At 45.6% G+C, this 12175-nt stretch overlaps 1 pseudogene; it reads right to left on the bottom strand.

Annotated features, from left to right (window-relative positions):
- Positions 1–8024: 8024 nt before the first annotated feature.
- On the bottom strand, positions 8025–8768 carry LOC149121731 (small ribosomal subunit protein eS6 pseudogene; annotated as a pseudogene).
- Between the last annotated feature and the right edge of the window lie 3407 nt (positions 8769–12175).

The raw sequence follows: 12175 nt of genomic DNA, 5'->3' as shown, positions 1-12175 counted from the left end.
TCAACTGCAAGAGATCTACCAGAAGATAAACCCAAGCCAGGACCCTGGTCTCTTAACATGAAAGGCCTAGAGGCCAGCATTGTGGCACTGCAGGTTAAGCCTCTTGCTTGTCCATGTTCTGCTTCTAATCCAGGTCCCTGCTAATGTGCCAAGGAAAGCAGCAGATGATGGCCCAAATGCTTGGGTCCCTGCCACCCATGTGGGACACCCATATGCATTGCAAATAAATAAGTACTAATTAAAAATAATTTGCAGAGCAGCTAGAACTTGAACTGGGGCTCCTATATGAAATGCCAGTGTTGCGGGTGGCAGTTTAACTTGCCACACTACAACACGAACCCTGACAATAAATTTCTTGAGCATTGCCTGGGTGTACTTCAGAATAATGTACAGAACAGAGGCTCTGAAAATCCTATCTGGCATTTGAATGACCACAGGACTTTGTTGTTAAACAACAAATTTCCAAGCCTCATCCCACCTCCTGAGTCAGAATCTCGGCAGAAGACGCCAAGGTAGCAGGATTAGTAACAGGCGAGTTATTGCTGATTATTGATCGCTGCGTAAACAACCATTCCAGAAGTGTAGAGGCTTAGAATAGTGACTGATTTTTTTTTCCCTGCAGTTCTGTGGATTGGCTGGACTTGGGCTCTGCCACTTACATGACAGCAATCATCTGGGAGCTACATGGGGCTGCTTTCCCTGGGGAGGTCTCACTCAGCACCTCCTCCACATGGCATCTCTGCCTCCCAAGGCCCCTCACCATTAGGTCTGTCTCTCTCTGTCTCTTCCTTCTCCTCCTCCTTTTTTTTTTTTTTTTTTTCAATATAAGAATCTCCAGATAGAGGGACCCTACAGTAGCAGTCTGGTTTATCCCTGGCTCCAGAGAACACCAGTACTCTTCATTTGAGAAAAGAGGACCCCATTCTTTTTCTGTATAAAAACATTTATTTATTTATTTATTTATTTATTTATTTATTTGAGAAGCAGAGTGAAAGAGACGGAGGGACACCAAGAAACAGAGATCTTCTATCCTCTGTTTCCCTGCCCAAATGGTCACAACAGCTTGGGCTGGGCCAGATCAAAGCCAGGAGCCTGGAACTCCACCTGGGTCTCCCACATGGGTGGCAGAGGCCCGAGCACTTGGGCCATCTTCTACTGCTTTCCCAGACACATTAGCAGAGAGCTGGACCGGAAGTGAAACAGTTGGGACTCGAACCTGTGCCCATATGGGATGCTGGCATTGCAGAAGGCAATTTAATCTGAACCCACTGTACCACAATGCTGGCCCCAGTCTGTGCTTCATGGCAGTTGGTTTCCAGGATGTTAGAAGTGGAAACTGCCATGTCTCTTAAGGGCTTGTTCCAGGACTGACTCACAACTCTTCTGCTGCATTCTGTTGGTCAAAGCAAGTCACATGGTCTTCCCAATCAAGGAGAAAAGAAACAGGATTTCAGTTTCTTTTATTTAAAAAATATATATGTATTTTACTTATTTGAGAGGAAGAGAGATGGAGAAAGAGAATTTGCATTCACTGCTTCACTCCCTGAATGACCACAACAGTCAGCCAGGGCTGGGCCAGGTCAAAGTCAGAAGCCAAGAACTCCACTTGTGGGTGGCAGGGACCCAAGTACTTGAGTCATCATCTGGACTCAAATCCCTGGTCAGCCAATTACTGTCAGCACGACTTTCGGCAAGTCAGTTTCTTTATATTAGTGACATGACATGGTTTGGGACTCAAGTGTGACATTGGATTAATTCTTATGTTTATGATGTAACAATTTGTTCATCTAAAGAAACTTTCTCCTGCTCTGATTAGTATGTGAGCCTCCCAAGCACTGTTCCACTACTAATAGCTTTAGGGACCTGAATGTAGTTCCTGATCTGCTTGGCTCTCCTCCAAGTAGAGCTCTCTCTGTAAGTCAATGCTTATGCTAGAGAGGGGCCCGATATTTTAAAAGTGTGGCACTAGGGAGCACAGCACTGACATTCGCATAAAACACCATTCAACTCTAGAATGAGATTTGAAAAAGCAGAGTCTGGGCAGGGGCTCCAGTGACTCTTAGCTGGGGTAACCCATCTTCAGCATTATCAGCCTGGTACTGACGGAAGAGTCATTTGGCTACATGTGATTTTTACACATCTGTCAACTAAATCAGAGCTCCAAATGAAAAACCTGGCACAGAGAAACATTATGTGAATTTGTGAGTCCCCCTGGAGAATTTTGGGTCCATAAACCGATGAATAGATTACTATGACACATAAATAGAGTATTTTCATCTGTGACAGATATAATCTTGCTCTGGTACTCTTTGTGTCATGTTGCAGGAAACTATGCTCACTGCCCTAGACCAGCTGTAGAAATTGTTAAAGGGTGAGTGACAGCATTCACTATGGAGAAAAAAAAATCTACAGAATAAAGAACTGAACATGTTGCAGAGGACTCCACGTGCAATCTCTGGCAATACCACTAGAATCCTAGAGTTGTCTGTTAACTCTATTGTTAGCATAAGTGCTTTATATTACAATTCACCTTGACACCCACGATCTCATTCACCTTCCAGCAACCTGAGACACAGGAGATTCCAGTAGGAGGGAAAGTGAGACTCATTGAATTTGTAATCTGCAGACCATCGCAGTGATGATGAAGGTGCTTCTAAATCCAAATCCAATTATTCCTTCCATCGTGTTGTAAAACGAGAACATAGCAACCCTTTATTAGTTTTTTTAATTGATAGAAGTTAGATTCTCTTTTTAAAAACTTTTTAAAATCATTTATTTTTATGTATGAGAGAGAGAGATGATAGATATAGAGATAGTTGAGAGAGAGAGAAATTGAGAGAGAAATATTCCATCTGCTCCTTCACTCCCCAAATGCCTGAAACAGCCCAGGTTGAGCCAGGTTGCAGCCAGGAGCTGGGAGCTCAATCCAGGTCTCCCATGTGGGTAGCAGAGACCCAAGTACTTAAGTCATCTCTGCTGCCTCCCAGGGTGTGCATTAGCAGGAAGCTGGACCCAGAAGCAGAGCCGGGACTTGAACTCAGGCATGCCTGTATGGGATACAGGCTAATGAAGCAGCATCTTAACAACTGTGCAAATGCCCGCCCTGCTCATTAAGTGTTCAATTTCATTTGTTTGCCCAGAAAATGATTATTTATAACTTGGATGGCTCAAAACATGGATCTAGGGGCCAGCGCTGTGGCCTAACAGGTAAAGCCACTGCCTGCAGTGCCAGCATCCCATATGGGTACCTGTTCAAGTCCTGGCTGCTCAATTTCTGATCCAGCTCTTCGCTATGGCCTGGGAAAGCAGTAGAGGATGGCCCAAGTCCTTGGGCCCCTGCGCCCATGTGGGAGACCTGGAGGAAGCTCCTGGCTCCTGGCTTCAGATCAACCCAGCTCCTGCAGCTGTGGCCATTTTGGAAGACCAATCTCTCTCTCTCTCTCTTTTTCTCTCCCTCTTTGCCTCTACATCTCTGTAACTATGCCTTTAAAATAAATCTTAAAAAAAAAAATATGGGGGCCGGCGCCATGGATTACTTGGTTAATCCTCTGCCTGCGGCACCATCATCCCGTATAGGAACCAGTTCTAGTCCCAACTGCTCCTTTTCCAATCCAGCTCTCTGCTGAGGCCTGGGAAAGTAGTAGAAGATGGCCCAAGTCCTTGGTCCTCTGCACCCACGTGGGAGACCTGGAAGAAGCTCCTGGCTCCTGGCTTCAGATTGGCATGGCTCTGGCAGTTGTGGCCATTTGGGGAGTGAACCAACAGAAGGAAGACCTTTCTCTCTGTCTCTCCCTTTCACTGTCTGTAAATCTACCTCTCAAATAAATAAATAAAATCTTTAAAAAAAAACACATAAATATATAAGAAAGAGGAATTCATTTACATATCTCTAGAAGACCAAGAAAAGATTGAAATGGATATGTTTAATGTCCTTGAGAAAGCACATTAGTATCAAGAACTCCAGAAACACTCCAGAGGGCCAGCATTGTGGTACAGCAGGTAAGACACCGCCTGAAATGCCAGCATCCCTCCTGGACACCACTTAGTATCCTGGCTGCTCCACATCAGATCTAGCTCCCTGCTAATGGCCTGGGAAAAGCAGCAGAGGATGTTTGGGTCCCTGACAGCCACAAGGGAAACCTGGCTGCAGCTCCTGGTTTTGGCCTGGCCCAAAACCTGTTGCAGCCGTCTGAGGAGTGAAAACAGTGAATGTAAGATGTCTCAGAATCTCCCCTTCTCTGTAACTCTGACTTTCAAAGTAAATAAACAAATATTTAAAAAATAAATAATTTTTTTAATGAAGAAGCACTCCAGAAAGTGTTAGCACAGGCAGAGCACACACTCCAGGCTTCAGAAATACTTTTTAGGGAATTTTTTGAAGTCTTTATTAAAATTGTCAAGGAATTGTTTTCATGATGAAGTGCCTGAAACACTGTCCCGTATTTTCTTAATGAAATTTTGAAGTAGATGCTTTTGAAAATTTAAGATTAACCTTTTGAGAAGCACTGTTTGCAATATTTGCAATGTTAAGGTTGCACGAGAACAAATGCAATTCAGTGTCTCCCCTGTGATTTGCATTGGTGAGATGTTTGATGTTGTCCAACTTGGACCTTGTAGTCTGAACGTTGGTCAGTGATCAGACTCCAAAGGCAAGCTCTCTGCATCTGTGATGGAAAAGAAAGCTCATTTCACTGGTTAGCCCAAATTCACACCAGCTGCAGCCTCTCAGCCTCCACCCGCACAGGTGCTATGTGCTTCTCAAGTTTGCTGCATTGTGTTTGTAGTGGCTGCAGAGTTTGCTCATCCTAGGGAAGTATCAGAGCAGGCCTCCACCCCCGCATGCCTGAGAGCATTCTGGAGCTGAATGGGAGGTTAGCTGCTCAGGGTCTGGAGGCCTGCAACTCACCGTGCCCAGGAGTTGGAACTGCGCAGCGGTATCTCCCTTAGAGCATCACTGTAAGTGTGCCCAGGGCTCCAGGACGATGGCTCAAGACTTAAAATCTGACCACTCTGAAGGAGCAGATTACCTGCCTTTGAAAGTATTTTTTCCATTTCTAGAATGATAAAGCTTTCCATGGATTTTATATTCTTCCCTGGATAATTCCATAGAACGACAATACACAGACAACTCATTTTAACAAGTTTTCACATTAAGCAGTAATTGAAGATGAAATATTCCCCATGAAATAGTGGGCCCTTGACTTCAGTCCTTTTGCCAGCCTCACCATGAAGGACACAGCTTAGCAGTGACGCAAAGTTAACAGCAGAGTGCTTGTGGCATTACTGTCGTCTTTCCCTCTCCCTATTCCCCATGTCAGTGGTCCCAATCTGGGGCCAATTTCGCTTTTAAATCATTGCAAAATCACGAGAACGTTGCAAAAAATTCAGAAAGGGAGCATGTACCTTTCACTCATTTTCATCCTAAAATAGGATTTCCCTTCCAGAACTCCCAGAGACATGTCAGCCTCAGGGTCTATGTTAACAGTTACTGGATTAATGCTAATGGTGGATGGATTAGGGTGGACACTGGATCTAGTGATGGAGGCTGGGTGGTGGGCCTGGTGGGAGGTCGTTAGTCCACTGGAGTCTCACCAGTGGAAGACATGAGAGAGAGGCTTGGTTATTTCAGCCATCTGGCTCGGCTCCCCTCTCTGCTTCCTGGCTTGCCCTGGGATGGATCCTCCACACACCATCTTCCATTGCCAGACTCCAGCAGACATGGGACTGATGGGGCTGCCCAGTCTTGAACTGTGACCCTCCAAACTGTGAGCTGAAGTGAGCCTCATCCTCTCCAAGAAGCCCCTTTAAAGTCTTTTACTTAAAGTGATGAAAAGCTGGCTAACACACTGTCAACGACTAATACTCTGCCGAAACCAAGTTAACTTTGGCACAATGTACAGTCTTTATTCAGATTTCACTGGTTTTGACAGGCACTGTGTATGTTTATGAGAGATAATCTGTACAATTTTATCACATGTAGCAGTGTATATAACTACCACAGTAAAGCAAGTGCAGATGTGTTTTCTTACATCAAAGATCCCCACTGGCACTATGTTATGGGCACACCCATCCCACTATCTCACAGACACTGTCCCTGCTACCCCTGAGAACCAGCAATCTTCTCTCCATCTCTGTAACTTTGCCATTTTGATAATGCTGCATGATAGATTAATACACTATGTAATCTTTCCTTTGTAGCCTACATAGTGTCAAGTCTACATGGTCCGCCTTGAAATCCAATCTGACTTGTTATGAGATGTGGACAGTTGATTCCTTTTTGTTGCTGAGAAGTATTCCATGGTATGGATTTCATGGTTTATTTAGTCATTCACTTACCCTTGGAAAGACATCTGGGTTGTTTCCACTTTGAACTCTTACAAATGAAGGGGCTATAAACATTTGTGTAATCATTCTGGTGTGAACATAAGCTTTTTTTTTCTTTGAGATAAATGCTCAGAGAGTCACTTCTAGATTGTAGCATAAAAGTATATTTAAAAAATTCATTTTGGGGGCCAGCATTGTGGCATAGTGGGTTAAGCGATGCTGGCATCCCCATGAGCACTGGTTCAAGTCCCAGGTGTGTCACTTCTCATCCAGCTTCCTGCCAATGGCCTGGGAAAGCAGTGAAAGATGGCCCAAGTGATTGGGCCCCTGAACACACATGGGAGACCCAGATGAAGCTCCTAGCTCCTGGCTTCCATCTGGCCCAGTCCTAGCTGTTGTGGCCATTTGGGAAGTGAACCAGCAGATAGAAGATCTTTCTCTCTCTCTCTCTCTCTCTCTCTCTCTCTCTCTCTCTCCCCCTCCCCTCACTGTGCCTTTCAAATAAGTAAATCTTTAAAAATAAATTTTTATTTATGTAAAAGGCAGAGTGATAGACCTTCCAGCTGCTGGTTTACCTCCAAAACGCCCACAACAGCCAGAGTTGGCCAGGCCAAACCCAGGAAGTCAGGAATTTCATCCAGGTCTCCCCTGGGTGAGTAGAAGGCAGGAACCAGCATCTGCTGCTTCCCAGGCACATTAACAGGGAGCTAGATTAAAAGCAGAGAAGCTGAGAGTCACAATGGTATTTCAATATGGGATGCAGGCATTCCAAACAGCAACTTAACCTGCTGTACCACAACACCTGCACCAAGTAGGTTTGAATCTTCAAGAAACACTCCCAAAGTGGTTGTACAGTTTTAAATTCCTACCAGCAATGTATGAGTGGCCTCACTTTCAAGCATCTTCATGAACATTTGATGTTATTGCTTTCTAAAATTTTAGCCATATGACTAACTGGATTGTTTGCTTTTTTACTGTTGAGTTTTGAGAATTCTTTATCAGATAGACTTACAAATGCTTTGCAGATATTTTCCTTTATTCTGTAGCTTCTTAACAGGATCTTTCGTTGAGCAAAACATTTTATTACTAATATTGAGAAAGTCCAATTAATTGAGTTCTTCTTTTACGGAATTGTGCTTTTGGTGTCATATCTAAAACCAAGGACCTAGATCCTGAAGATTTCCCCTATGGTCTCTTCCTAACATTTATACTATCTCCCATACCCTATGGGCTAGTGTTTTTACTCTAATTCATATTCCATATACTTCATGTCTTGGAGAAGCAAATGACACTCTTGAACAGACCACTGGAAAAAGCTTAACAAAAGGACCATTTCACACAGCCATAGGATGAGAAGAGGGAAGACACGGGTGAGAGGCTGCAGGTCATGGAAATGGGCACTGTCACCACCCCTTGGCCTGATGGGCAGAAGAGAAGAGATATTAGGCCAAGTCCTGGGGGCATGTGGCCAGGCCCACCTAGCAAACCCACAGGGAGGGAGCTAGGAGAATGCATTGCTTAACTTCATCCCCTTCCCTCCTACCTGGTGGCACCAGAGACCAAAGTAACTTGGCCATGTAGGCCATAATGTTCATGGTATCAACAAAAGTTGAATTTCAGGAAAGGAATCAGAATCTTACCTTTTTTTTTTTTTTTTTTTTTTTTTAGATTTGAAACCCAATCTTATTTATTTGCTATTACTAAACCTTATATTTTTGACTGGATTCAGACTTAGAAGTAGACAATCTCAGAGAAGACAGCCTACGTGTCTCTTGGCAATTGTTCCTGGCATTTTTCTTTGGCCTCCTTCATTGTCTTGGCCAGAAGTTTAGCATATGCTGCAGTCTCCTCCTTGTTCTTAGTATGCTGTTTCTTTAGAGCAATACACCGCAATTGGTGTTGCAGGATGCGCGGAGTAACTAGGTGCTGAGCCTTGGGTGCCTTGGTCCTAGGTTTCTCACCTTCTGTGACTAAAGGCTTTCTTGTAACATACTGGCGTACATCATCTCTTTAGAGAGATTGAAAAATTTGCAAATTCTGCTGGCTCTTCTAAGACCCAGGGAATGAGGCACTGTGGTATCTGTCAATCCAGGAATATTTTTCCTTTTTTTACAGTAGCCAAATTGAGAATGCTCAAATTGGCATCGACAATGCAGCCCCGAACTTGCGCATTCTTTCTCCAGTTCTCCTTGGTCTGGAGCAGGAATGCCCTTTACTCAACAGTAGGAGCCCCTGGTCATGGATGAAGACACCTTGCTTCATGGGAGAACCTTGTCACTCCCACCACTGATTCGGACCACATAACCCTTCCATTCTTCACCCAGAGCATCAGCAGCTACTTTTGTGGCCATACGCTTCTCATTAAAAGTGTGAGGTTTCCATCCATCATCCACTTCAATGAGTTTCTGGCAGCCAGTGGCTGGGAAGGAGATATTCAGCCTCATTTTGAAGCAGCTGATTGCCTCTGAAGTGCCAGGAAAAGGCAAGGAGAGACCAGCACTGTGGCTCAGTAGGCTAAGCCTCCGCCTGTGGTGCTGGCATCCCATATGGGTGCTGGTTCGAGCCTCAGCTGCTCTTCTTCTGATACTGCTCCCTGCTATGGCCTTGGAAGCAGCGGAGGATGGCCCAAGTGCCTGGGCCCATACACCCACATGGGAGGCTTGTAAGAAGCCTCTGGCTCCTGGCTTCAGATCTGCCCATCTCTGTCTGTTGTGGCCATTTGGAGAGTGAACCAGCGGATGGAAGACCTCTCTCTCTCTCTGTCTATCCCTCTCTCTGTAACTGTACCTCTCAAGTAAATAAATAAATCATTAAAAAGAGAAAGAGAGAGAGGATCCTATCTTAATGAAAATGTTAATACTCTGATTTTATCAGTATACATTGTACACATCTATTGAAATATCACACTGTAATCTACAAATATGTACAATTATTAAATATTAACAAAAAATAGCTTAAATGTTTTAGAGGATGGACAGGCTGTGTTTTGGCACAGCGAGTTAATATACCACTCAAGGCTGCAGCATCCCATATGGGAGTGCTGATTGGAGTCTCAGCAACTCCAAGTTTCTGACCCAGCTCCCTGCTAATGTACCTAAGAATGCAGTAGAAAATGACTTAAGTACTTGGGTCCCTGCCAGCCTTGTGGGAGACAAGGAGAGAGTTCCACGCTCCTGGATTTGGAACTTGCCCAGCCCAGGCTGTTGAAGTCATCTGAGGAGTGAACCAGCAGGTGGAAGATCTCTGTCTCTCCCTCTGCCTCATTCTTTTTTTTTTTTTTTTTTTTTTTTTTTTTTTGACAGGCAGAGTAGACAGTGAGAGAGGGAGAGACAGAGAGAAAGGTCTTCCTTTTTTGCTGTTGGTTCACCCTCCAATGGCCGCTGCAGCCAGCGCGCTGCGGCCGGCGCATTGCGCTGATCCGAAGCAGGAGCCAGGTGCTTCTCCTGGTCTCCCATGCGGGTGCAGGACCCAAAGACTTGGGCCATCCTCCACTGCACTCCTGGGCCACAGCAGAGAGCTGTCCTGGAAGAGGGGCAACCGGGACAGAATCCGGCGCCCTGACCAGGACTAGAACCCGATGTGCCGGCACCACAGGCGGAGGATTAGCCTATTGAGCCATGACGCTGGCCTGCCTCATTCTTTCACTCTGCCTTTCAAGTAAATAAAAGAGAAAATCTAAAAAAAAAGAGATGGAAATGCTAACTAATCTCTTTTGATTATTACATACTATAAATATATATTAAATTATTACTCTTTAGTCTATAAATACTTATAATTAAAATTATTTTAAATGATTCTGAATAATTCCTGTATTTAGATTCTTAGGTACAAACATAAATAAGAAACAAGAAGGAAGCAGTGTAATGTGAAATTTGAGATTTTGGGGTTTATTGCTGGGCTTTTCTCCCCCAACAGGGCATTGATTTCACTGTGATCAGACCAATGCTGCATGTATTTGCTGCTTTTAAAATAAAGTACATGTAGTGCAACCTAAGAAATGATTGCTCTATGAGTAAACCAAGAACTTCTGGCCTTGCTGCAGCTACTCAGCATCTACTGTGTCTTTCTGCCATTCCACAGGAAGCGATGCTGGTGAGGGAGGTGCAGTGGCACTGCCTTCCGCAACCTCCCAGCATGGTCCACACTGTCAAGCAGTAATTAGCTAGGCAGGGGAAGAGGGACCTGGGAAGGCGACAGAGCCAGTGTGTGGCAGATGGTCGTCGTTTAGGTTGTCTATTCATATGGCATAGGTCCTTGCCAAGAGCAGGCCTTCACTTCCCTGTGCTGGAGAGTTGGGCGTGTTGGAAACCAAGCAACAGCCCAGCTCAGAAAGCCTGGACCTACATGAGGGTAAAACGGTGACCAGGAACCCCTGCAGAGTCTCCAGGGTATCTGGAGACACAGAGTTCCAGATCTCAGGTCTTACAGCAGACTGTCTGGTTTTCTCTCTTGATTGGCATAAAGACTGCAGACCCCGGGGCTCTTCATGGTGAGCCCTGTCTGAAGGGTGGATCTAAGGTTGTCATCCCTGTATCTGATTGAATTATACTGATCTGGAACATGTGTGTGGGATCCAAGGTGAGAGCTGAGAAAGGTAAAGATGAGATGTTGGTCCAGAGATGGATGGGACATTTTACAGTTCATTCATTCAGAACCTATTTGTCAGGCTTCTACTTAGTGCCAGATAGTGTATTACATACTAGAAATACTGTGTTAAGTAAGAACCAGCTCTCACAGAGTTCCCATTCTAGCAGGAAATGCCATCAGAGAAAAAGGAATAAAAGTAAAAGGCCGGCGCCGCAGCTCACTAGGCTAATCCTCCGCCTAGCGGCGCCGGCACACCAGGTTCTAGTCCCGGTCGGGGCGCCGGATTCTGTCCCGGTTGCCCCTCTTCCAGGCCAGCCATCTGCTGTGGCCAGGGAGTGCAGTGGAGGATGGCCCAGGTGCTTGGGCCCTGCACCCCATGGGAGACCAGGAAAAGCACCTGGCTCCTGGCTCCTGCCATCGGATCAGCGCGGTGCGCCGGCTGCAGCGCACCAGCCGCGGTGGCCATTGGAGGGTGAACCAACGGCAAAGGAAGACCTTTCTCTCTGTCTCTCTCTCTCTCTCTGTCCACTCTGCCTGTCAAAAAAAAAAAAAAAAAAAGTAAAAGATAATTTCTGAAGAGTGAGAGATGCTATGAAGGAAATAAATCAGGGTGGTTTGATGGGATCAAGGGTGAGAGCTGGGAGGAACGTTATACAGGTTGCAGAGACTTGTCTGAGAAGGTGACGTTAGAGGTGTGAGAGCCGGTCATGCCCAGGAGAATGTGGGAGAAATCCAAACAGCTGGTTCAAAGGACCTACAGCAAGAATGATCTTGGCCCATTTAAAGAAGGGGGTGAGACTGGAGCTGAGTGAGCGAGGAAAGCCTGCAAAATGCAGAGAAATGGAGGAGGTTGGCCCCCAGGTCTTTCCATCAGAAGGGCTGGAAGTGGTTGCTACTAGGTCTCAAACCTCGGCTGCAACCCTCAACCTTAGGTGCTGACCAAGCGCTGATGAATTTGTAGTCAAGCACCTGCCTGTGGGGTTAAGCTGCCCCTGGGGACACCGGCATCCCACAGGGGGGTGCTGATTCTGAGTATGAGCATCCTGGTAATGTGCACCCTGGGAAGTAGTAGGAAAGGACCCTGGGGCTGAGTCCCTGCCCCGTCTTGTGGGAAAGAACAGAATTCCTGGCTCCTGGCTTTGGCTTGGGTGAGCCCTGGCTGTTGTGGGCATTTGGGGAGTGACCTAGCAGATAGAAGATCTCATTCTCTCTCTCTCTCTCTCTCTCTCTCTCTCTCTCTCTCTCTCTCTCTCTCTCTGTATTT

This window comes from Oryctolagus cuniculus, chromosome 16 (genome assembly GCF_051225735.1).
Source record: "Oryctolagus cuniculus isolate XC-2025 breed Fujian yellow rabbit chromosome 16, ASM5122573v1, whole genome shotgun sequence".
Taxonomy (NCBI): domain Eukaryota; kingdom Metazoa; phylum Chordata; class Mammalia; order Lagomorpha; family Leporidae; genus Oryctolagus; species Oryctolagus cuniculus.
Note: the sequence above shows the minus strand (reverse complement) of the source record. Positions and strands in the feature narration are given on the sequence as shown.